Source organism: Cervus elaphus, chromosome 6, assembly GCF_910594005.1.
Source record: "Cervus elaphus chromosome 6, mCerEla1.1, whole genome shotgun sequence".
NCBI lineage: Eukaryota > Metazoa > Chordata > Mammalia > Artiodactyla > Cervidae > Cervus > Cervus elaphus.
The window spans coordinates 4607086-4630977 of NC_057820.1; the positions used below are offsets into that span (position 1 = coordinate 4607086).

At 45.6% G+C, this 23892-nt stretch overlaps 1 pseudogene; it reads right to left on the minus strand.

Moving 5' to 3' along the window:
* LOC122696143 overlaps positions 1-23553 on the minus strand; it is a 39436-nt pseudogene extending 15883 nt beyond the window's left edge.
* Between the last annotated feature and the right edge of the window lie 339 nt (positions 23554-23892).

Here is a 23892-nt window from a genome sequence, read left to right on the forward strand (position 1 = left end):
ACCTCTCTCTGGCACCGAATCCCCCCCCTACCCCCAGAGGCTCCTACCCGAGGAATAGGGCAGGAAGTCGTGGTGGTCTCCGACCTGCCAGGCAACTTGGTCAGAGTGCACAGCCCGGAAGTAGTCGCCTAGCGTGGCGTACTCCATCGAGAAACTGAACTCTGATGTGTTGTTATTGATGTATTCCATTATAATGTCCATGTTGGCGAATTGCAGCGAGGCATTGAAGAACTCCCTGTCACATCCCTGCAGCAGGGGGACAGAAGCAATGCCCCGCCCTTCTAGGTGCAGAGCCCAACCTGCACAGGGAGTGCTTCTCTTATCCCCACGGCCACCCCCCTCTCCCCTGGTGGACCCTGAAGCCCCCCACGTAGCTCACTAGCTCTCTCCTCTGGGAGCACAGCAGGTGCTCCATCCAGTTTGGTTGTGACCACAATGGTGACTGGGTGTCGGGCACTGTCCCCCAGGGGTGTCTTTCATTATAAGACAAATCCAGTCAATGGAGCAGGTCCTGTCATCATCCACATTTCACAGATGAGGAAAATGAGGTTCAGAGGGGCCAAGTCTCACAGCCCCTGAGTAGGGAGCCAGGATTCAGGTCGAGGCCTCTGCTCCCAGCACTGAGAAGGGGAAAGAAGGGGAGTGCTGGGGAGGAGCTGGGGCCTAAGTGGGGGAGGGGATGCATCAGAGGTGGAGACTTTGGGGGTGATCCAGGGTGGGGAAGGAGCTGGTAGACTGGGTGAGGACTCGGGGTGCAGGGAAGGAGGACTGGGAAATCCCACCGCCTGGATGGACACTGGAATAGTTAGAGGTGGACACACAATCCTGGGTGGACCCAAGTGCTGGGGTCAGACCGAAGAGAGCAGTCCCTGCGCAGAGCTGAGGAACCAGGGCCTGGGACCCCAACTCACCCAGGGCCAGAGGACGTGTGGTGTCCGGAACCAGGAGGCTCGAGTCAACACATTGTTCAACAGGAGACTGATAAAGTTTGGGATGCTGTCCTCAGTGACAGGGATTTGTATTTGGGGGTACAAGCCATTCACGGGTGTACCTGGGAAGATGGCTTCGCCATCCCAGCTAAATCCCTCACTGAGAGAGAGAGAGGAGCATTAGGGGGCCCAGCCCTGAAAAGGACAGCAGCACAATGTCTGGGAGGCAGGCAGGGCTCAGGGAGGCCAGAGCATCGGGGCCTCTGTCTCCTATCAGGGGGTGGACAGGGCAGTGGTGGGCAGCAGAGAGCTGCATGGACAGAAGATGCCCCCGCGTGAGCCCTCTGGCCACTTGGGCACCTCACTCTGATCCTACAGGGCACCCAGAACCTGCCAGTGAGTCCCCCTTGCCTCTTCTCTCAGCTGCCGCTTCATCCCACCTCCCCTGTTCACGAGGGCTCAGCCCCCACCCACGGCCTCGAGGAACAGAGGGCAGAGGGGACTGGATGCAGGGCCCCCCACCAGACAGCCCACAGGAGGGCTGGTGCCAGAACTCGGAAGCCTCAACTCAATTGCCTGAGCCACTCCAGCTGCCCCATGGCTGCTACCGCGGGGCCTTGGCTGGGTGTCTAGGCCTCAGCTGTTCTTTCTGTAAGATGGGTGCTCAGTGCGAGCCCTCAGGGCTGGCCATGAGGGGTGTGGTTAAGCTGGTCGAGGGAGGGTGCTGGGACCGGGACTGGCCCGAGGCAGGTGCTCACGAGCAGTAGCCAAACTGGTCCAGGACGTGTGTGAAGATTTCCTGCTGCGCCGACAGGGATCTGGACCCTCGCCACACGAACTGTAGATCCTGCAGATCCAGAGGGAACAGGGTGAGGCCCAGGGGCGACACGGCTGCCGACTCCCCTCTCCAGACCCGACCTGAGTCTCCTAGCTGCCCACACCCGCTCCTCTCAGTGGTTCATGGTCAAGATCTCGGTCTGCTGCTCCCTCCTCTAGATTCCCCCTGCCCTCCCAAAGCCATATTGGTGGAGGAATTGGCCCTCCAGACGGTGCCTGCCTGCACTTTCATCTGACCCTCCTCAGGGCAGGACTCTCTGCCAGGGTCTGCCAGCCGGGCTGTCTCTAACTTGCCTTGAATGTCCCCAGACACAGGGGGCTCATCACCATCACTAAAGGTACAGCAGCGTTTTTCAGTTCTGATGGTGAGAAACTGGATGACTAGATGCTGCTCACCACTCACCTGGTGTTTCTGCATGGCCTCCTTCAGGTCGTAGTCGATCCTGGAGATGACGTGGGCATTGAAGCCCGCCAGGGCAAAAAGGGTGGGGGTCGTGGCAGATGCACCAAATGGGTCCACCTGCCAGGAGAACTGTGGCCGGACCCCAAATGTTTCATAGAGAAACCCGTGTCCTTCTGCAAAGAGATAAGTTTCATCACTCCCTCAGCACCCTGTGCCTTTCTCCAGGGCTGGGATGCCACCTAATAGGCAAGGAGGGTCTTGTGAAATAGATGCTAATATTAGGACTTCTTCCCAGAATCATTGGTCTATTCACATCTTTATCCATAGAAGCAGGAATCAGGGTGACTGCAGAAAGTCCCATATTTGAGATGCCATTGATTTCAGTTCCCCAAGGGTTTGGTGGAGAGCCTGTGTACACCCCCATTTAGAGCAGGGAAGGACGCCTCTGGTGGAAAAAAGCATGGCTGTGGGTGCCGCTGTTTTCTCTCTTACACATGGGAGCTAGCAGTTCCAGAGCCACTCCTTTAGAATGTTTTTCTGTTTTTTTTTTTTTTTTTTGTTTGTTTGTTTTTAATGCAGGGAGAAGTTTGATCCCCAGGGGTTAAAAAGACATGCCTGATCTTCTTCTGTGATACGGAATGGTCATGGTATCCTTTGAAAGATGGGGACTCCTGGCTGAAGCGTCTCTTAACTACGATATGGTTTCACAACTAGATTGATTCAGAGGAAAACAAGAGAAATGGGTAGCAGTGCCATCTGTGTTGCCCTTTGTCTCTCTGCGACACATTCCAGACTTGTCTCCTAAGGGTAGAGATTTGGGTGTGAAACCTACAGCTCCTTCCTCTTCTCCTACTTTGCCCCTGTCTCTGGGGCTCCCAAATGAACAGGCTGAGAGTCAACTCCCTTCTAGGAGGGGTTGCCTCAGTCTCTGTAGAATATTTAGAGGGTCCAAAAGGTACATGGAAGGCTTTATGGCACTAACTTTACCTTATGACCTTACTTGGCGAGATGTAGTACATGTCTTGGAGGGACGCTGACTCCTAACTCAAGAGCTTGAGTTTTGGGGGAAGCTGTTACTTTTGGAGATGAATGGCTTAAGGTAAGGAGAATGTGGGAACACAAAATAGCCCTCCTCTCTACTCGGAGCCAAGCAGTTCCCATAACAGACTCCCTCAGCTGCATGTATTCTTGCAGGACTCAAGCGACTGTACACTGACTTTTAAATATGCTAAGTTGGCTGACATAGAACAGGGAGAGAAGGAAACTCCTGGTAAATCTCTAGATAATTATGGGAGGCTCTCTACAAGTTTACTGATATTGACCCAGAAAGTTCAAATGGAGAAATGGTCTTAAAAGATAGATTCCTCACTCAGTCAGCTCCAGATATCTGCCATAAGTTACTAAAACAGGCATTTGGACCAAATCAGTCTTTAGATAAACTGTTGCAGCTGACTCAGACAGTATGTTATGGTAGAGAAGATGAGGAGGAAAATAGGAAAAAAGAGCCAGTCAGAAGACTGATGCCCCAACAATGGCTGTTAGACCTGCTCTGAAATAGCCTGAGAAAAATGCCCAGAGGGACCCAGGTTCAAAGCGATGGGCTTGCTATTACTGTGGAAAGGAGAGGCATCTCAAGCGAGATTGCCCTCAGGCATCTAAGCTGCCTTCGGCTCTATGTCTGGTCTGCAGAGGAACATACTGGAAAAGACACTGCCCTCTGAAGTGTAGGCCTGAGGGGTCAGACTCTCAAGACAATCGTGACTAAATGTGCCTTGGGTCCCCACACAAGCTCCCATCCTAATTACCTCTGAGGGACTCCAGGTATTAATAACTGGGAAGGGCCAATCAGTCGATTTCCTTTGGACACTGAGGAAAATTTCTCTGTGCTCACTGAAGCCCCTGGTCCTCTTCTCCCAGGCCACTACTGCAATGGGACTGTCAGGACGGGTCATGTGCTACTATTTCAGTCATCCTTTAAGCTGCAACTGGGACTCTCTGCTCTTTTCTCACAAGTTTCTGATCATGCTGAAGTTCCCCTCACCCCTTCTGGGGAGGAATATACTGAGCAAGGTCCAGGCCTCTGTTTTCATGAATATGGAGCTTGCTCTTTCTCTCCCATTAGTTGAACAAAGTGTAAATCTCAAAGTGTGGGCTGATGGAAAAACTGTGTGTTGAGCACAAAATGCTGTTCCTGTCTTTATCAAGCTCAAAAACCCTCCCGCATTTCCACATCAAAAACAGTGCCTACCAAAGCCCAAAGTTAAGGAAGGTAAAGCCAACCATTAAAAATGTAAAGGAACAAGAACTAATAATTCCCTGTAAAAGTCCATCCAACACTCCTATTTGAGGTGTAAAAAAAGTCAAATGATAAATGGAGACTTGTTCGGTTCAGTTCAGTCGCTCAGTCATGTGCGACTCTTTGCGACCCCATGAACCACAGCAAGCCAGGCCTTCCTGTCCACCACAAACTCCCAGAGTCCACCCAAACCCATGTCCATTGAGTTGGTGATGCCATCCAACCATCTCATTCTCTGTCGTCCTCTTGTCCTCCTGCCCTCAATCTTTCCCAGCATCAGGGTCTTTTCAAATGAGACAGCTGTTTGCATCAGGTGGCCAAAGTATTGGAGTTTCAGCTTCAACATCAGTTCTAGCAATAAACACTCAGGACTGATCTCCTTGAAGTCCAAGGGACTCTTAAGAGTCTTCTCCAACACCACAGTTCAAAGGCACAAATTCTTCGGTGCTCAGTTTTCTTTATAGTCCAACTCTCACATCCATACATGACCATTGGAAAAACCATAGCCTTGACTAGACGGACCTTTGTTAGCAAAGTAATGTCTCCGCTTTTTAATATGCTGTCTAGGTTTGTCATAACTTTCCCTCCAAGAAGTAAGAAACTTTTAATTTCATGGCTGCAATCACCATCTGCAGTGATTTTGGAGCCCAGAAAAATAAAATCAGCCACTGTTTCCACTGTTTCCCCATCTGTTTGCCATGTAGTGATGGGACCAGATGCCATGATCTTAGTTTTTTGAATGTTGAGCTTTAAGCCAACTTTTTCACTCTCCTCTTTCACTTTCAAGAAGAGGCTCTTTAGTTCTTCTTCACTTCCTGCCATAAGGGTGGTGTCATCTGCATATCTGAGGTTATTGATATTTCTCCCGGCAATCTTGATTCCAGCTTGTGCTTCCTCCAGCCCAGCATTTCTCATGATGTACTCTGCATGTAAGTTAAAGAAGCAGAGTGACAATATACAGCTTTAACGTACTCCTTTTCCTATTTGACTTGTTCAAGATATACAAATAATAAGTGCCTAATCCTTATACTTTATTGTCTAAAATTGCTGAAGGAGCCAAATATTTTTCAGTCACTGATTCGAAGGATACTTTCTAGAGTTAAATCTATATTAAGTCATCCCCTACCTATGACTTTAAGACAAGAGATGGTTTTTAGGAATCACAGGGTACTGGCCCATTTGGATTCTGGGTTATGCAGAACTTGCCTGGCCTTTATATAAACTTATAACTGAGACTCAGCAGGTCCAAACTGACAAGCTGGTTAGGTCCCCAGAAACTCAAGAGGCTTTTTAGACTCTTCAGACTGCTCTCTGGCAGGCTCCCGCTTTGAGCTTACCCACAGGATCAGAGTTTAGTTTGTTTGTTACTGAAAAAAAGGCTATGGCTACATTGCTTAAAGGATAATAGGTGCTATTGTTTTGCTAGTGCCTAAAGCTCCTAAGCTTATTAATGGAAAAAATCTTACTGTACTGACTTCTCATGATGTAAGTGGGATCTTAAACTCTCAAATTCAGAGTGACAATGACTCCATCTTTAAAGCTGCTGTAAGTCAAGGCATGCCAAAAGCTCAAGGGATAGAATATCACTACACTGTTCCTGGAGACCCCAGTCTTCAGAAAAAGTTACAAAGGCTAGTGACATTATTAAGAGGCATCCGTGTAGGATCACTCAGGAAACATGAGACATTTGGTTGAAAGTTCTCCCCATAGCTTTAACCAGGGCTCGAACTGCCCCTAAGAAGAAGGACCTGTCTCTATGACAGACAGGTTTGTGTGCAGATATTGTCATAGATCCTGAAGCCTTAAAATTAACTATGTGACTCATCTTTCAACTTTTCAATCTCCTCATCAATTGAAAGCTTCCCATGGTGGGTTTCTCTGCTTCAAGAAAAAGACTTTCTTCAACTCTTCTTGATCTGATGACATCAAACAATTCTAAGAAGGACTGATATAACATATTGTACCTTAACTGTGGACATAATGTAACTTTTAATTTTGACTTATGTTTTAACTTGGTTTAATGCCTATTTTGCCTTACATCTGAAACTGTTAAACAGGGTTTGTTTCTAACTGTCTGAAAGCTTTTAAATTACAAGTGGTTGTCCAGGCTCCTACAAGTGCCACAAACTCCTCTAACTACTACTTGGGCCCCCTGGATTAGAGACCCTTAATATGAGGGTGAGGAGAATATATTATGTCAACAATTTAGGGACAATGCCCGTCAACAGCAGGAAGTAGTTATGGAATGAAAATGATGCTCCTTGCCCTTGGCAACATAATTCTCCCAAAAGAAAAAGGGGGATTGAGAGAGTCAATCCCTGGGAAGGTTGATCAGAAGTCCAGGGCCCCCAAGGAGTAGACACTGGTCTGGGGCTCTCAAGGAGGAAATAGGGGTCTGGAGTTCTCAAGGAGGAGGAAAGGACAAACGTCATTTTCCTTATGTTTCCTTACTAAGGATTATATAACAATAATGTATCCTGCTTGAGGACATGTATCTCCTTCCTGAAAACCTTCTGACAAATCCTGTTATCTTAAAATGTATATTATGGGATTGGATCTAGAAAGGTCTTTACAACCTTGAGACATTCTTTTGATTTATTGTAATAACCAATTAAAAACTATGCAATTCCCTTGCTTAGACTAGAGAGGGGGGCACTCTCCATCCCCCTTCTGATGTGTATCAGAGGCTTCCCTTGTCCCTTTACATACTTTAATAAAACTGCTACACAAAATCTCTTGAGTGATCAAGACTGGTTCCTGGTCCATAAGGTAAACCTTTGCCTTCAGAAATCACCAATCTGGTATCATTCACAGTAAGCTATCAAGTAGGCTTTAGCTGGCCAGGCTCCTTTATCCATGGTATTTCACAGATAACAATACTGGAGTGGAGTTTTCTCCAGGGGATCTTCCTAACCCAGGGGTGGAACTCACGTCTTCTGTATTGATAGGTGGATTGTTTACCCTTGAGCCACCAGGGAAGGCACCCACCCCACCCAGTTAGGTCAGGGTAACAGACTTCTACCTGGCGCCTGCATTCTCAAGCCTCCCACGGATGACAGACCTTGTAATGAGGTTCTGAACAGTGCACGTGACCAGAAGTGAGGAGCGTAGTTCTGGGTCACCTTCTCAAAGATGCACAGCCCTCTTCTTTTCATTCCCCACCCCTTCCCCAAAGGAAACGACATTTCAAGGGGGTGAGACACCTTCGGCCATGTGAGGAGGGCAAGGACACCCTACGGGATGCATAGCAAACACCCCAGCAACCAGAAGCATCATTGCTCTGTGAATCAGAGCCCCCTGATGGCTCAGAACAGCCTGCAGTGTAGACTCGCCTCTCCCCGACCCCATCCCTAAGAGAAGAACCTTCCTTCTTGCTTGAGTCACGGTCACTCAGTCACCGTCATTGCATCAGAACCAGCTTCCTAATGAATACAATGACCAGGTCAAGATCGACCTGCCTAGGGAATGGAGGGTGGGGCCAGAGTGCCGAGGCCTAGGTGACTGACAGGATGAGTTGTCACTGTCTGTCAGAGGCTGAGTCGGGTCCATCTCTTTGCATTCCCTTGGACTGCTCATATCAGGCTTCTCTATCTTTCACTTTCTCCCAGAGTTTGCTCAAACTCATGTCCATTGAGCTGGTGATGCTGTCCAACATCACATCCTCTGTTGCTCTCTTCTCCTCCTGCCCTCAATCTTTCCCAGCATCAGGCTCTTTTCCAATGAGTTAGCTCTTTGGTTCAGGTGGCCAAAGTATTGGGGTTTCAGCTTCAGCATCAGTCCTCCCAAAGAACATTCAAGGTTGATTTCCTTTAGGATTGACTGGTTTCATCTCCTTGCCGTCCAAGGGACTCGCAAGAGTCTTCTCCAACACCACAGTTAGGAAGCACAAATTCTTCAGCCTTCAGACTTCTCTAATTCCCTCAGCCGTACATGACTACTGGAAAAACCATAGGTTTGGCTATATGGACTTTTGTCAGCAATGTGATGTCTCTGATTTTTAATACTCTGTCTAGGTTTGTCATAGCTTTTATTCCAAGAAGCAAGTGTCTTTTAATTTCATGGTTGCAGTCACCTTCGGCAGTGATTTTGGAGCCGAAGAAAATAATCTGTCACTCTTTTCCATTGTTTCCCCATCTATTTGCCATGAAGTGTTGGGACTAAATGCCATGATCTTAATTCTTGGAATGTTGAGTTTTAGGCCAGCTTTTTCACTCTCCTCTTTCATTTTCATCAAGAGGCTCTTTAGTTCCTCTTCACTTTCTGCCATAAAGGTGGTGTCATCTGTGTATCAAGGTTACTGATATTTCTCCCTGCAATCTTGATTCCAGCTTGTGTTTCATCCAGCCTGGTATTTTGCATGATGCTTTCTACATATGAATGCAATAAGCAGGCTGTCAATATATAGCCTTGGTGTACTCCTTTCTCAATTTGGAACCAGTTTGTTGTTCCATGTCTGGTTCTTACGGTTGCTTCTTGACCTACATACAGGTTTCTCAGGAAGCAGGTCAGGTCATCTGGTATTCCCATCTCTTGAAGAGTTTTCTGTTTCCTATGATCCACACAGTAAAAAGATTTAGCGTAATCCACAAGGCAGGTGCAGATGTTCTTCTGGAATTCTCTTGCTGTTTCTGTGATCCAACGGATGTTGGCAATTTTTGTCTCTGATTCCTCTGTCTTTTCTAAATTCAGGTTGAACATCTGGAAGTTCTCAGTTCATGTACTATTGAAGTGTAGCTTGAAGGATTCTGAGCGTTACCTTGCTAGTATGTGAAATTAGGGCAACTCTATGGTAGTTTCAACTTTCTTTGGCATTACCCTTCTTTGGGATTGGAATGAAAGCTGACCCTTTCCAGTCTTGTGGCCATTGCTGTTTTCCAAATGTGCTGGTCTATTGAGTCAGCACTTTAACAGCATCATCTTCTAGGATTTTAAATAGATCAGCCAGAATTCCATCACCTCTACTAGCTTTGTTTATACTATGCTTCCTAAGGCCCATTTGACTTCACAATGCAGGATGTCTGGCTCTAGGTGAGTGACAACACCGTCGTGGTTATCCAGGTCATCAAGACTTTTTTCTCCAGTTCTTCTGTGTATTCTTGCCACATCTTCTTAATCTCCTCTACTTCTGTTAGTTTCTTATCATTTCTTTCTTTTATTGTGCCCGTCTTTTTGCATGAAATGCTCCCTTTGTATCTCCAATTTTCTTGAAGAGACCTCTAGTCTTTCCAATTCTGTTGCTTTCCTCTATTTCTTTGCTTAAGAAACCTTTGTTATAGCTATCGTTGCTATACTTTGGAACTCTGTATTCAGAAGGACATATATTTCCATGAACTCTGCATTCAGATGGGCATATTTTTCCATTTCTCCTTTGCCTTTCACTTCTCTTCTTTCCTAATCTATTTGTAAGACCTCCTCAGGCAACCATTTTCTGTGTTGCATCTCTTTTTCTTGAGGATGGTTTTTGTAACTACCACCTGTCCAATGCTATATATTGAGCCTGCAGGATGGGCACAATCACAGTAAAATGAAATACCATTGCCATGGGATATGTTCTCCACAAACTGGGGAACAGTAATACCAAAGAAGCCCTCCCACTTCTGTGAAGGTTCTCAACCACATGTCATGCTTCTCAGCCTGGGGGAACCAACAAACGGCCTGGGAATCCCCAGGAAATCTGACCTTAAGGCCAGTGGCATTTAATTATAAGACTTGCACAGAAATTGGGGGGAACAGAGGCTCCAGTGTTGGAGGACGCAAACAAAATCTTGCACACACCAAGACCTCCAGGAAAGGAGCAGTTACCCCACAGGACGCTGAACCAAAACTACCTTCTAATGTTGAAGGGTCTCCTGAGGAGGCCTGGGTCAGTCAGGGCTCACCTCAGAGACAGAGGCACTGACAGACGCAGTCCTGGAAGGTCTCCCTTGCCGTAAGTCCTCTTGGAGGTCGCCGTTAACCCTACGATAGATCCTGTAGAGCCCAGTGCTTGGTCACCTCAAGCCAAACAACTACCAGGGAGGGAGTGGAACCCTACTCATCAGCAAATAATTGGATTAAAGCAGAGCAAGGATCTGCCCCCTGGAGCACGACCCAGATTTTCACACTGTCAGTCCCTCCCTTCAGGCACCTTACCCAAGCCTCTTGGACCCTTCCATCAGAGGACAGACAGAAAAAGCAAGAAGAACCACAGTTCCACAGTGGCTAGAACAAAAACCACATTACAGAAAGTTAATCAGGATGAAAAGGCAGAAAGTTATGTCCCAGAATAAGGGACAATGTAAAACCCCAGAAAGACAACTAAATGAAGTGGAGATAGTCATCCTTCCAGAAAAATAATTCAGAATAATGATAGTGAAGATGATGCAGGATCTTGGGAAAACAAAGGAGAAGAGCAAGAAATGTTTTCCAAAGCCCTGGAAGAGCTAAAGAACAAACAATGATGAATAATACACTAGAAGGAATTAATCACAGAATAACAGAGGCAGAAGAATGGACAAATGACCTGGATGACAGGATGGTGGAAATCACTGCCATAGAACAGAATATAGAAAAATGAATAAAAAGAAATGAGGGCAGCCTAAGACACCTCTGGGACATCATTAAATGCACCAAAATTCACAGTATAGGGGTCCCATAAGAAGAGAAGAGAGAGTCCCAGGCAGGATAAACCCAAAGAGGAGCACACCAAGATACATAGAAATCAAACTGACAATAATTAAAGACAACAATAAAATATTAAAAGCAACAAGGGAAAAATGACAAATAACATACCAGGGAACGCCCATCAGGCTATCAGCTAATTTCTCAACAGAAACTCTGCAAGCCAGAAGGGAATGGCATGATACATTTAAAGTGATGAATGGGAAGAAACTACAACCACAAATGCTCTATCATCAAGGGTCTGCTTCAGATTTGAAGGAGAAATCGAAAGCTTCCCAGACAAGCAACAGTGAAGAGAATTCACTATCACCAAATCTGCGTTTTTTTTAAAATTGGAGGCTAATTACTTTACAATATTGTAGTGGTTTTGCCATACATTCACATGAATCAGCCATGGGTGTACATGTGTTCCCCATCCTGAGCTTCCCTTCCACCTCTCCCCACCCATCCCAAATCCCATCGCTCTAGGTCATCCCAGTGCACCAGCCCTGAGCACCCTGTCTCATGCATCAAACCTGGACTGGCGATCTGTTTCACATATGATAATATACACGTTTCAATGCCATTCTCTCAAATCATCCCACCCTTGTCTTCTCCAACAGAGACCAAAAGACTGCTATATACATCTGCGTCTCTTTTGCTGTCTTGCATATAGGGTTGTTGTTACCATCTTTCTAAATTCCATATATATGCTTTAGTATACTGTATTGGTGTTTTTCTTTCTGGCTTACTTCACTCTGTATAGTAGGCTCCAGTTTCATCCACCTCATTAGAACTGATTCAAACGTATTCTTTTTAATGGCTGAGTAATATTCCATTGTGTATATGTACCACAGCTTTCTTATCCATTTGTCTGCTGATGGACATCTAGGTTGCTTCCATGTCCTAGCTATCATAAACAGTGCTGCGATGAACATTGGGGTCCACGTGTCTCTTTCAATTCTGGTTTCCTCAGTGTGTATGCCCAGCAGTGGGATTGCCAGGTCATATGGCAGTTCTATTTCCAGTTTTTAAAGGAATCTCCACACTGTTCTCCATAGCGGCTGTACTACTTTGCATTCCCACCAACAGTGTAAGAGGGTTCCCTTTTCTCCACACCCTCTCCAGCATTTATTGTTTGTAGACTTTTGGATAGCAACCATTCTGACCGGTGTGAGATGGTACCTCATTGTGGTTTTGATTTGCATTTCTCTGATAATGAATGATGTTGAGCACTTTTTCATGCGTTTGTTAGCCATTGTATGTCTTCTTTGGAGAAATGTCTGTTTAGTTCTTTGGCCCATTTTTTGATTGGGTCATTTATTTTTCTAGAATTGAGCTGCAGGAGTAGCTTGTCTATTTTTAAGATTATTTCATTGTCCTTTGCTTCATTTGGTATTATTTTCTCCCATTCAGAAGATTGTCTTTTCACTTTGCTTATAGTTTCCTTTGTTGTGCAAAAGCTTTTAAGCTTAACTAGGTCCCACTTGTTTATCTTTACTTTTACTTCCACTACTCTGGGAGATGGGTCATAGAGGATCCTGCTGTGATTTATATCGGAGAATGTTTTGCCTATGTTTTCCTCTAGGAGTTTTATGGTTTCTGGTCTTACATTTAGATCTTGAATCCATTTTGAGTTTGTTTTTGTGTATGGTGTTAGAAAGTGTTCTAGTTTCATTCTTTTACAAGTGGTTGACCAGTTTTCCCAGCACCACTTGTTAAAGAGATTGTCTTTTCTCCATTGTATATTTTTGCCTCCTTTGTCAAGGATAAGGTGTCCATAGGTGCGTGGACTTGTCTCTGGGCTTTCTGTTTTGTTCCATTGATCTATATTTCTGTCTTTGTGCCAGTACCATACTGTCTTGATGACTGTAGCTTTGTAGTATAGCCTGAAGTCAGGCAGGTTGATTCCTCCAGTTTCAGTCTTCCTTCTCAAGATTGCTTTGGCTATTCAAGATTTTTTGTATTTCCATACAATTGTGAAATTATTTGTTCTAGTTCTATGAAATATACCGTTGGTGGCTTGATAGGGATTGCATTGAATCTATAGATTGCTTTGGGTAGCATACTCATTTTCACTAGATTGATTATTCCAATCCAAGAACTTGGCATATTTCTCCATCTATTTCTGTCATCTTTGATTTCCTTCATCAGTGTTTTATAGTTTTCTATATATAGGCCTTGTGTTTCTTTAGGTAGATATTTTCCTAAGTATTTTATTTTTTTCGTTGCAATGGTGAATGGAATTGTTTCCTTAATTTCTCTTTCTGTTTTCTCATTGTTAGTGAATATGAATGCAAGGGATTTCTGTGTGTTAATTTTATATCCTGTAACTTTACTATATTCACTGATTAGCTCTAGTAATTTTCTGGTGGAGTCTTTCAGGTTTTCTGTGTAAAGAATCTTGTCATCTTCAAACAGAGTTTGAAGTTTGAGTTTTACTTCTTTTCCAATCTGAATTCCTTTTATTTCTTTTTCTGCTCTGATTGCTCTGGCCAAACTTCTAAAACTATGTTGAATAGTAGTGGTGAGAGTGGGTACCCTTTTCTTGTTCCTAACTTTAAGGGAAATGCTTTCAATTTTTCACCCTGAGGTAAGTGTTTGCTGTGGATTTGTCACATCTAGCTTTTATTATGTTGAGTTATGTTCCTTCTATTCATGCTTACTGGAGGGTTTTAATCATAAATGGGTGTTGAATTTTGTCAAAGGCTTTCTCTGCATCTATTGACATAATCATATGATTTTTATCTTTCAATTTGTTAATGTGGTGTATTATGCTGATTGATTTGCTAATATTGAAGAATCCTTGCATCCCTGGGATAAAGCCCACTTGGTTCATGATGTATGATCTTTTTAATATGTTGTTGGATTCTGTTTGCTAGAATTTTGTTAAGAACTTTTTACATCTATATTCATCAGTGATATTGGCCTGTGGTTTTCTTTCTTTCTTTCTTTCTTTTTTTTTTTTTTTTTGTGGCATCTTTGTCTGGTTTTGGTATTAGGGTGATGGTGGCCTCATAGAATGAGTTTGGCAGTTTACCTTCCTCTGCAATTTTCTGGAAGAGTTTGAGTATGATAGGTGTTAGCTCTTCTGTAAATTTTTGGTAAAATTCAGCTATGAAGCCATCTGGTCCTGGGCTTTTGTTTGCTGGAAGATTTCTGTTTACAGTTTCAATTTCTGTGCTTCTGAGTGGTCTGTTAAGATTTTCTACTTCTTCCTGGTTCAGCCTTGGAAAGTTTTACTTTTATAAGAATTTGTCCATTTCTTCGAAGCTGTCCATTTTATTGGCATATAGTTGCTGATAGTAGTCTCTTATGATCCTTTGTATTTCTGTGTTGTCTGTTGTCATTTCTCCATTTTCATTTCTAATTTTGTTGATTTGAATCTTCTCCCTTTGTTTCATGATGAGTCTGGTTAATGGTTTGTCAATTTTATTTATCTTCTTAAAAAATCAGCTTTTAGCTTTGTTGATTTTTGCTATGGTCTCTTTTCTTTCTTTTGCATTTATTTCTGCCCTAATTTTTAAGATTTCTTTCCTTCTACTAACCCTGGGGTTCTTCATTACTTCCTTTTCTAGTTGCTTTAGGTGTACAGTTAGTTTATTTATTTGACTTTTTTCTTGTTTTTTGAGGTAAGCCTGTACTGCTGTGAACCTTCCCCTTAGCACTGCTTTTACAGTGTCCCATAGGTTTTGGGTTGTTGTGTTTTCATTTTCATTCATTTCTATGGATATTTTCTTTTTTCTTTTAAATTTCGTCTGTGATTTTTTGTTTATTCAGCAGCGTGTTGTTCAACCTCCATATGTTGGAATTTTTAATAGTTTTTCTCCTGTAATTGACATCTAATCTTACTGCATTGTGGTCAGAAAAGATGCTTGGAATGATTTTAACTTTTTTGAATTTACCAAGGCTAGATTTATGGCCCAGGATGTGATCTATCCTGGAGAAGTTTCGGTGTGCCCTTGAGAAAAAGGTAAAATTCATTGTTTTGGAGTGAAATGTCCTAAAGATATCAATTAGGTCTCACTGGTCCATTGTATCATTTAAAGTTTGTGTTTCCTTGTTAATTTTCTGTTTAGTTGATCTGTGCATAGGCGTGAGTGGGGTATTAAAATCTCCCACTATTATTGTGTTATTGTTAATTTCCCCTTTCATACTTGTTAGCATTTGCCTTACATATTGCAGTGCTCCTATGTTGGGTGCATATATATTTATAATTGTTATATCTTCTTGGATTGATCCTTTGCTCATTATGGAGTGTCCTTCTTTGTATCTTTTCACAGCCTTTATTTTAAAGTATATTTTATCTGATATGAGTATTGCTACTTCTGCTTTCTTTTGGTATCTATTTGCATGTAATATCTTTTTCCAGCCCTTCACTTTCAGTCTGTATGTGTCCTTTGTTTTGAGGTGGGTGTCTTGTAGATGGCATATATAGGGGTCTTGTTTTTGTATCCATTCAGGCAGTCTTTGTCTTTTGGTTGGGGCATTCAGCCCATTTACATTTAAGGTAATTATTGATAAGTTCAGAAAACTAAGATCATGGCATCTGGTCCCATCACCTCATGGGAAATAGATGGGGAGACAGTGGAAACAGTGTCAGACTTTAATTTTTTGGGCTCCAAAATCACTGCAGATGGTGACTGCAGCCATGAAATTAAAAGATGAAATGAAAAGACTTTATGACCAACCTAGATAGCATATTAAAAGGCAGAGACATTACTTTGTCAACAAAGTTCCATCTGGTCAAGGCTATGGCTTTTCCAGGGGTCATGTATGGATGTGAGCGTTGGACTGTGAAGAAAGCTGAGAGCCAAAAAATTGATGCTTTTGAACTGGGGTGTTGGAGAAGACTCTTGAGAGTCCCTTGGACTGCAAGGAGATCCAACCAGTCCATCCTAAAGGGGATTAGTCCTGGGTGTTCATTGGAAGGACTGATGCTGAAGCTGAAACTACAATACTTTGGCCACCTCATGCAAAGAGTTGACTCATTGGAAAAGGCCCTGATGCTGGGAGGGCTTGGGGGCAGGAGGAGAAGGGGACGACAGAGGATGAGACGGCTGGATGGCATCACTGACTCGATGGGCAAGAGCTTGAGTAAACTCTGGGAGTTGGTGATGAACAGGGAGTTCTGGCATGATGTGATTCATGGGGTCGCAAAGGGTTGGACACGACTGAGCGACTGAACTGAACTGATGATCCCGTTGCCATTTGCTTTGTTATTTTGCATTTGAGTTAAACATCCTTTCTGTGTTTCCTGTCCAGAGAAGATCCTTTAGCGTTTGTTGGAGAGCTCCACCAAACCAGCTTTACAGCAAATGCCAAAGGAACTTCTCTAGGCAGGAAGCACAGGGAAAAAGAACGATCTACAGAAAATAAACCCAAAACAATTAAGAAAATGGTAATTGGATCAAACATATTGATAATCACCTCAAATGTAAATGCATTAAAAGCACCAACCTCCACTTACCAGGTCACTCTGCTTAACCTGCACAGATAATTTGTACCTATTTTAAATTGCTAGGTAATCATGTTCCCATAATCGTTTGTAATTGTAATTATCTTTTATTTTTTGTCTGGCTATTGATTGTGAAAACTGATAAGAATCTTTTACTTTTGTGATTATGTAACTATTACTCAATACCATTGTCTCATGATTGGTCAACAGAAAAATAATAGAACTCTTTAACATCAAAACTACCATTTAATAGAAAAACCTGTAATCATTTTTAAAATGCAGATACATATCAGAATTTTCTTGGAATTGTTTTTTAAATACAGATGCCCAGGTATTGATTTTTTTCCTCCAGAGCTCAGATATGATTCTAATGAACCACCGTAGTTAAAAACAACTGGACTATATGATGATCTTTTACTTTTATCTAGTTTGTTTCACTTTTTCTATTTAATATTCAGTGCTCCCATTTCCTTTAGTTTTTCTTTTCCAATTTCTTCATCTCTTTTTTTGTTCTTTTTCACCCCTTCTTCAAGTGTAGTAGAAATGCTTATATATATATATACACACACACACACACACACCTTTTCACCCCTTCTTCAAGTGTAGTAGAAATGCTTTTATATATATATACACACACACACACACATATATAATATGCATAACATATACTTATATATTTTTGAATATTTGTGAATTTATGCCTAACTAAAAAATGTATGACATTTTGATTTCACTTGTTTGGCTAAGTATGAATAGAATGCTGGATTTTTAATTAAAAAATAGATATGCAACAAACAACAAAGGTATACTGTACAGCACAGGGAACTATAGTCAATAACTCATAATAACCTATAAAAGAAAAAAATTTCAAAAATAATATGTGTGTGTATGTATACCTGAATCACATCAATCTGCACCTAAAACCCTGTAAGTCAACCGTACTTCAATAATATATATAATAAGAAAAAGTAAGTAACTTTTTGAAAACAGAATGCGACCATCACCTGCTAGCAGTGTGATTCACGTAAGTTTAAGCAGCATTTTTGCCTGATATTCAGCCTGCAAGAATGGGGTTTTGTAAGTCTCCCCATCCACAGGACTGTGACCAGGACTGGAGGAAGTAAGTGTATGCCTTGTTCTTAGAACAGGAGGTCATCATGAGATGAAGTCAGGGCCCATCCTCTGAGGGTCCCAGGAGCCTGTCTGGCCTTGGAAATGGAGCCTCAGAGAATGTCCTGGGGAGGATTGAGAGGTCCACAGCCCTTCCTGCCCCAGTGATGGGAACCTGTCTATGCTTGGACTCTGGCTCCTCTGGTCTGGCTTGCAAGGTCAGTGTGCAGTGTTCAGGGAGGTGAGCATGGTGGTCTGAGACCAGAGGTGAGGAACGATCATTCTGTAGGTACCCAGAGGAAGACAGATCAGTGCCCTTTCCCTCCCTCTATGTCCACCAGCCCTGGTCTGGTCAAATCCTGGACTGAGCCTTGGGGACCCAGATGAGAATCAGGCACCGGTCATTGCCAGAAGAGGGGAGGTGCTCAAGCACTGTGGCCCCAGTGGAAGGTTCCAGGACATAAGACTCCCTAGGTGAGTCTGCTGGAAACAACAAGAAACCCTGTTCTGAAAGCGCAGGAGGCCATGTCTTAGGGGCAGATCTGGGAAGCAGGAAGCAGAAGGAACAGGAAGAAGGCAGGAAGTGAGGTCTGAGGCTGCATTTTGCAGACGTGGTAGTTTATATGGTAAAACACAAAGATTCCCATGAGCTTATCACTTACATCTAGAAGTAATGCAGTAGAAACTCAGGAGGAAGGAAGCACAGATTAAAGAGTTGAAAGGAGAGATAGGGTAAGAAAATCCAAAGAGAAAGCCCATTGTGATGTCCTGCACGGGGTCTGACTATAGTGGAGTGACAATGGGCTAATGCCCAGCCCACACTGCAGTCAGCCTGGCTCTCCCACTGACCCTTTGTGCTTCTTGTAGCTTTGTCTTAGCATCCCATCTGTGAAAGAGACTGAGAGCCTGACACCCTCTGGACACCCTGCGCTCCGGGGTGAGTGAAGTGATGCCTGTGAAAAACACTTGTTCAGTGGAGGAGAATGCGCCCTTCGTGACAGTATGTGTGGTGATGGAGGTGGTGAAGGTGATGGTGGTGTGACGTGCCTGTGTCAGTAATGCACATGGAAGAGATGGTGGTGGTGGTACTGATGACGGCCGTGATGGTGACGATGGCTGTGATGACAGTGGTTGTGGTGTTGACAGGGATAACGATGGTGTGAATGGAGTTGGCGGTGATGATGATGGTATGAGGATGGTAGAGGCGCTGGCAACGTTTATCAGTTTCCTGTTACGGTGTTGGCACTGATGATGATGGTGCTGCAGTAGGTGGTAGAGTTACCCTGGAGGTTTTGGTGGTGGTGCTGGTACTGATGGTGCCAGGAGCGGTTGGAGTGTTAGAGGTGACCATGAAGGTGATCGTTCTGGGGATTCTGGTGGGGCTCAGGTGGTGGAGATAGAGTTGTTGGTGGCAGAAGGTGTAATGTTAGCGGTAGACGAGGTGCTGTTGGTTTTCGTGGTAGTGAGGTGATGAGATTTGGATGGTAGCAGAGGTGTTGGTGTTGTGAGGGTGTGGGTGTAACGGTTGAGAGAGTGGTTGTATGCACTGGTGTTGGAAGTGGTATTGATGTTGGCGGTGAAATGAGAAATGGGGAAAAGAGAAATGAACACATTTTCAATAGGTTTCCCGTATTTTTCAACATTTGTTTCTTTTTGTCCCCCTTCTGTACAAGAATGGTGTTTAAAAAAAGTAATGTACATTTAATTTTTCTGGTGGTGGGAGTGCTAATAGTGGTGGGGAATGTGGTGGTTTTGGAAAAGGTGCATAGTGGGTAGGTTGTGATAATGGTGGTAATTTTGGTGTTGGTGTTGGAGGCGTTGGTGTTAGGAGTGACGCAATGATGTGCTGAGGTGTTAGTGGTGATGATGGTGGTGCTGGAGGACTCATTATGGACTTGGAGGCAGTGGTGTTGGAGGTGGTACAGGTGCAGACAGTGAAGGTGACATTGGTAATGGTGGTGATGCTGATGGCGCTAATGTTGGAGGTGTTGGTGTTATAAATTATGCAGTGATGTGCTAAGATGTTAGTGGTGGTGAGGGTGGTGTTGGGGGCGATCATAACAGACTTGGAGGTGGTGGTGTTGGAGGTGATACAGGAGCAGGTAGTGATGGAGGCAATTGTCATGGTGGTGATGGCGGTGGTGTTGGAGGTGTTGGTATTGCTTGAACAGTTGGTATGTGAGGTGATGGCAGAGATGGCATCTGACCCTTATTGATCATTGACTAGGGACCCACGTGCTGTACTCAAAGTGATGTATTTGAATTATTTCAATTTAAACTTTATAACACCCCTTTGAGATAGATCATGCATCATTATCAAATGTTTTTATACAGGAGGCAACCTAGGCTTAATGAGGTTGCATCACTTGCCCAGTTTCACAGGGTTGGGAGTTAGCAGAGTCAGGACACAGCCAGGCTGGCTGTCTAGAATCCACACCTTTATCCCCTATACTCAGGCACACACATGGACGCAGCACCAGCAATCACAGTTTTGATGGTCACAGTCTCCTGCTGAGGGTGGAAGATGGAGTCCAGGACGAGGGCTCAGATACCCAGTCCCAGCCCCATGGAGGCCACAGGGACCCTGGTCTGGGGAAGGGTAATCAAACCTGTGAGCTGGAGGATCTGGTCATCAAAGTGGGTCACGGCCTCGTCGTGCATGACCTGGCCTCCGAGGACAAACTCCAGGCGACCTTCGGCCACAAGCTGGCGGACCTTGGCATGGTGGGCAGAGAGAAAAGGCCAGGTTACACCTCCCAGGCTGAACCGTTTATGTTTGTTGGTCTCATGTCTACTGCATCTCATGGTCCTTCCTTCAAACTCCTCAGCCTCATTTATTCTGCAAATAGGAGGACGCTGTCTGTCCTGGTCAGCACTGTGTCCAGCTCTGAGAAAGCACCTGGCCCTGGCTGCTGCTCCATCAGGCGTATATACAGGTGTGTATGTTCAGAACTTTTGTTTTGGAATAATTTCAGACTTATGAAAGCCTTGCAAGGATTGTAAAAAAAAAGCTCACTTCCCATGAATCATTCCACAGATTGTTGTTTTTCAGTTGATCAGTTATCTCTGACCCTTCGCAACCCCTTGGCCTGAAGCACTCCAGGCTTCCCTGTCATTCACTATCTCCCAGAGTTTGCTCAACTGGATGTCCACCGAGTTGGCGATGCCATCTAAGCACCTTATCTACTGTCATCCCGTTCTCCTCCTGCCCTCAATCTTACCCTGCATGAAGGTCCTTTCCAATGAGTTGGCTCTTCACGTCAGGTGGCCAAAGAGCTGGAGTTTCAGCTTCCTCAGATTATCCCACTATTAGTATTGTTTATCCATTTCATTAACACTATTTATTTATTTTAATAGAAGATATTGTTTACTTAAACTAATTCAAAGTAAATGTTAGCAGCTGCATGCCTTTAATTCCATAGTTCAGGAAGTGTTGAGCAAGAAGATCACTATAGCTGTTTTATAATTAAGTAAATCAGGAATTTAACGTTAATCATGGCCCCAGACTGCCCCTGCAAGGACCATGGCCTCTGAACCTGTGATACAGAGTTAATCAGGACCCGGAGGCTAATCCACACGGACCCTTGCACCCCTGGGTGATCACCGGCTCCAGTGTCCGTGGGAGCCACAAAGATTCATAAGTGATGTCAGAGGGTGTTGACACAGGTCACCCCAGACTGCGCCTCCATGGACCAGGGCCTCTGACTCCCTGGACATGGAGTTAATAAGCCCCGGTGGTTAATCCACAGGGTCTCCTGCACTCCTGGCTGGTCCTGGGCTCTGGTGCCCGTGGGGTCCAAGCAGATTCATAAATGAAGTCAGAGGGTGTGGACACAGGGTCACCCTGGATTGCCCAGTGTGAAAGGTGACCCCATTCTCACCAGTTGAATGCCTGGCTGGGCTGCCAGAGCTGCAACTTTTCAGGAGGAACCAGAAAGGCAGGATCAAACACAACCCTGTCCCCTGGGCGTGGGGCTGACCACAAACCTGTACTAAACGGACCCTGGGCACAGCTCAGCCGGGTTGGGGCCTCCTGGTCTAGGCAGCCCCGCCCTGGCCACACAGAGCACAACCCAGGAGCTTCCTGAAGGGTCGTCCCCAGGACCCCCAGGGCATCCACTCTCATTTGCCTGGTGAGGACCCCCTGAGGGCAGCGTTACCTGGCCTTTCTGCTCCTCCGAGGCGACGCCATCCCACCAGAGCCGGAAATACTCCTGCTCCACAGCGATGAACCTGCGCTTCTTCTCAAGGGTCAGCTCCTCCACCACGGTGTTGTAGACGTTGGTAACATAAGCCTGCATGCTCTCCTGGGGTGAGGAGGGGGAGAGACCATCACTCCAGCCCCATGGGGAAAACCAGAGGGCATGGACCAGGGACCGAGGAGGAATGTGCAGGGAGACACGGTGTCCGGGGTCCACTGGCACTCCCGCCCAGCCTGCCCAAGGCACTTGCCCTCTGCTCCTATCTCTGCTCTTCCAACAAGGAACCTGGTAACCACTCTGTTTTGGATGGGCGGTGAGCCCTGCACTGAGAGAAGGACCCGGGCAGACCCCCTTAGATGGGAGCCTGCCCCTGAGGAGAGTCAAGAGGGGACAGACACTCTATGTGACAGAGGGATGTGCCAGCCCAGTGGGGTGAGCTGACCGCTCCTGCCTTGGAGGACAGACAATTGACAACAGGGCCCCGGGACTGAGGCCCAGGGACTCAGATGGGCCTTCTTGGGATGAAATGATGGGGAAGTTTGTGTCAAGGGCCGAGGCTGAGAGGAGCTGACCCTGCGAGTCGTCTCTCTAGATCTATCTCCTCCCCCAAGGCTGGGAGCCCTCAGGATGGAGCTGAGCCTGCTCCCATCTGGGTCAGGCTGGCTCACCGTGGTGCCTGGATGCTGATAAAGGAATGCAAGGAGCCCTGGGCAGGCGGTTAGCAGGCAAGGTGGTGATGTCTGCTGACTTGGGCAGCACCCCACCCTGGGCCTCAGTGTCCCTTCTGTCAACTGGGGGTGACGAGCCTGATTCCCACATGTCAGCAGTTCCACACGCAGGAGGGTGACCACCCACAGAGGCTGCCCAGTGAGCCAGGACCAGACTCAACACTCAGCCTCAGGGCCTCTTGCTGCCTAACTCCCTTTAAAATGAGCAACTCACTTATTAACATCTCATGGAAACTATTGTATATACAGTCGCAGAGTGGTCGTATTATTAATTTCCTTCCTCCTTCCAGAAAAGATCTTGTGCAGGCCTGGGTAATCATTCAGTTACCTGCACCAGAAACTTATGGAAATTAATCTTTCCCTCTTTTCCTCTGTCAAGTTCATTAATTCACTCAATGGCATTTTGAACACCTTCCACACATGCGGATGGGAACACGTTCTCACCCCTTCCCACAGCCAGTCTATATTAATTGCTCATTTGTGTCCTAATCTTTGTGACCCCATGGACTGTAGCCCACCAGGCTCCTCTGTCCATGGAATTCTCCAGGTAAGAATACAGGAGTGGGTTACCATCTCCTTTTCCAGGAGATCCTCCTGACCCAGGGATCGAATCTGGGTTTCCTGTCTTGTAGGCAGATTCTTTACTATCTTAGCCACCAGAGAAGCCGACATCCAGTCAAGTAGCCAAGTACAAGTGGGCCCAAGGCCGAGTTCCCTGATGGCAGAGACCCAGGACACAATCCCACTCTGGAATCCAGATGGAAAAAGAGCCGCAGCTTCAAGAGGTGTGCAGGGGTCACTCGGGGCACCTACCTGTACGGTGTGTAGCCAGCCCACGTCCATGTGGCTGTGCGGAACCACGAATACCCTCAGTCGGGGCTCAGAAGGAGCCCCCAGGGGCCACATCAGGCCCAACCACAGGAGCAGAGGCAGCCAGCCCCGCGGCTCCATCTCCTCGGCCAGCACAGGGGCTGGAGGACGTCTGCCTGCCTGCGGGGCCCGCCTCCTGCCAGCCGATGGGGCCACCGCCCTTTGGTGGACGGAGCGGGAAGGAGACCAGGAGTGACGCCTACACAGAGGCTGTCACCTGAGCGATGCAGGCGGGGGCCCTTGCTCACTGCCCTGCAGCACTCTGCTCCATCTGGGGTTTCCTGACCATCTGCCTTTAGCCAAACCCCAAACACCACCTCCCCAGGGAAGCCTGCCAGATTCCCTCTGGATCCCCTCACCCTGGTCCTTATGCCCCTTCCCTAGGTCTCTCTGGTATTTCCCACTGGGCATCTTACCCAT